Source organism: Monodon monoceros, unplaced genomic scaffold, assembly GCF_005190385.1.
Source record: "Monodon monoceros isolate NGI ecotype Baffin Bay Population unplaced genomic scaffold, NGI_Narwhal_1 Super_Scaffold_3, whole genome shotgun sequence".
NCBI lineage: Eukaryota > Metazoa > Chordata > Mammalia > Artiodactyla > Monodontidae > Monodon > Monodon monoceros.
Window position 1 is genome coordinate 59,119,088 of NW_021703780.1, and position 3,239 is coordinate 59,122,326.

Genomic DNA, 3,239 nt, shown 5'->3' on the forward strand with positions numbered 1-3,239 from the left:
TTAGCTACTGCCCTTTACTCTTCTGTATAAATTTTAGAATCAATTTGTAAGGTTGCATGTGTGTGCGCACACGCACGCGCACACACACACACACACACACACACACACACAAACCCCCTAGTAATTTTGACTGGAACTTATTTTTTTTTGCGATACCAGGGCCTCTCACTGTTGTAGCCTCTCCCGTTGCGGAGCACAGCCTCCGGACGCGCAGGCCCAGCGGCCATGGCTCACGGGCCCAGCCGCTCTGCAGCATGTGGGATCTTCCTGGACCGAGGCACGAACCCGTGTCCCCTGCATAGGCAGGCGGACTCTCAACCACTGCGCCACCAGGGAAGCCTGGAACTGCTTTTAACGTATAAATTCACTTGGCAAAAATTGTAATCTTGATATTGACCTTCTCTACCCATGAATATAGTGCATTCTTCAGAGATTTCGGTCCTTTTCTATGCCTGTGATGACTATCTGCTATTTTATAGCTGCCCAAAATATTTTGAAAATCCTTTCCCCATTTTAGGACTTCTCCACATTATAAATCTCACTTTCCCAGGTAGAATCCAAAAACTATTTCCCAGAAGCCCTTGCTACTTAGATGTACACATACAACCAATTTCCACTGAGCAGGTACAGCTTCTCAGAAGATGGAAATAAAGGTCATGACACCATACAGTCAGTATCCTACCAAAATAGTTGTGGGTGTACTTGCTTTTTCTCAGAATATGTAGCAAACCTCCTGGAGGTCTAGCCCCTCTCTTCAGTGGGGTGGGGTGGCAGTCTAGTAGCAGGCACCAGCAGCTGCTGGGTTTCCACTGGAGCCTCTTGGTACTGACCCTGGTCATTTTTCTTGGCATCTATGTGGCATCCCAGCTTGTTTCCTTTTTGGAAATTCTGTAAGCTACCTAGTGGTAGGCAGGAAATCCCTTTCTGCTTAAACGTGTTAAAATGGATTTTGGGGAATTCCCTGGTGGTCCAGTGGATAGGACTCCGTGCTTTCACTGCTATGCGGCTGAGTTCAATCCCTGGTCAGGGAAACTAAGATCCCACAAACCACATGGTAAGGCCAAAAAAAAAAAAGAAAAAGATTAATGTTGAACAGAGTGACAGCAGGCCACAAGCTAACATCTTCAAGGAACGAGGGCATGTGACCCAGAGGTTCCAGCCTAATGACATAAGATTCAAAGGTGGAGGTTTTGGTGAAAAGGGAGAGGTGGAGAATGGCCTGAACCTGGCACAGAGAAAGAGGAGGACCCAAGCTATGTGACATTAGGAATGTGGAAGAAATATAACCACCATTTCAGAGGGTGCCTGGGAAGAAACAGCACCCTCAAGGGATGAGGTTTTGATTACAGCGAGAAGGTAAAGGCAATGTTCAGGGATGCTGAGCACGAAGGGACTTTCACTACCAATGGGCCCGCCAGCTTCAGAGAGTGGAGTGAAGTTTTCAGGAGTTGGAGAAAGGTAACACACGAAGACAAAAAGGGGAACTGCAGAGATGTAGATGATTACATTTCCAAGAGGTGGAGGTTACCCTTGGGTTCCGGGTTCCTTGTGGCGACTGAGATAAACACATAGTACGTGCTGAGAATGTTCTGACAGTCTCAGGACTGCTAACAATGGGAAGGCTGAGACTGCAGGATGGTGGTGGGGTCTGGACCCCTAGTGAGCGAGGCTCTTACTTCATTCCTGCTGCCTGAGGCCTGATGACAGGGTAGTCTTACTCCAATACTTGGGGCCTCCTCTTAATACGTGCTGATGAAGGCACAAAGCCCTAGACTTCGGTTCTGGGAAATCTCCTTGAAGTACTGACATTTCTTTTATGACTTCCTCCTCTCCCATGTCTCTATTCCTCTCTTTACTGCCTACTTAACTATTAGGTCACCTATCCTGGACCTCTTTTTACCACTTTCACCTCTTCTTGTTATACTTTCTGGGTGATTCCCTTGACTTTATTTTCCAATGCTGACACTGAGTGTCTCATTTCTGATATCAACTTTGTTTTCAAGAGTTCTTTTTTGTTCTCTGAATTTTCCTTTTTTTCAGCAATCTATTGTCTCAGGGTTAGTTGCAAACATCTTCTGTAACCTTAGGATGCTAAATTTTCTTCTTACTGCATAGTCTGTTTCAATAGCGCTTTTTCCCCCCGTTTCAGCCTTTTTCACATCCTTGGCTTTTTTTTTTTTATTTAAAAATGGAGCATCAAAAAGCTGGTGAGAAGTTCTGCGTGCACAGTTGGCACTTCTGTGTGGAGCTATTTTACTGAGGAATCACTGGTCTCTTCACCTGACTTGATCAGATCTCCCAAAGAAAGTTCTGATTTCCAGCCTAGAAGGTGCACAAGTCTATTAGCAGGTTCTGGATAGAACCAGGAGTAGGTGAGGGGGTGACAGAGAAGGACCTAACATTCAGTGTGGTTCCCCAACATTCAAAATTCCTGCTACACTGCTCCAGAGAAGAGAGAGGTGGGGAAGTGACCAGGAATCTAAGTTCTTCTTAAAGACTTTAAGCCAATTTTCCTGTTCTTCACCCCACCAGCATCCCCTTCTTCCAGAGGTTTCTGAATCTTCAGTTCCTAAGCCTTTCTGGGAATTCTGCCACATGGGGGTGCTGCTCAGCTTCCTGCAATGTGGCTTAGGATTTACCTTTCTCAGCTCTGCTAAAAGTCACAACCCTTTCACCTGATTTTGAGCTTCCAAAATGTTGTCATCAGCTTATTTTCATTGTTCTTCTGAGTTTATGCTTTTTAATTTTTAAACTCTTTACTATCTTAGTGGAGGTTCAGGAGGGTGTAAATGCTAACATGTTCAACTGCCATCTTTGCCAAACCCTGGGGACTTCCCTGGTGGTCCAGTGGGAAAGAATCCGCCTTACAATGCAGGGGATGCAGGTTCAATCCCTGGTCAGGGAACTAAGATCCCACATGCTGTGGGGCAACTAAGCCCGTGCGCCACAACTATTGAGCTCGTGCGCCTCAACTAGAGAGCCTGCGTGCTGCAAACTACAGAGCCCACGCGCTCTGGACCCTGCGCACCACAACTACAGAGCTCACGCGCCCTGGAGCCTGCACACCGCAACTAGAGAAGAGAAAACCCACATGCCACAACTAGAGAGAAGCCCGTGCCACAACGAAAGATCCCGCCTGCCTCAATGAAGATCCTGTATGCCACAACTAAGACCCAATGCAGCCAAAAATAAATTAAGTAAGTAAATAAATAAATAAACAAACACCAAACTCTGCTGTG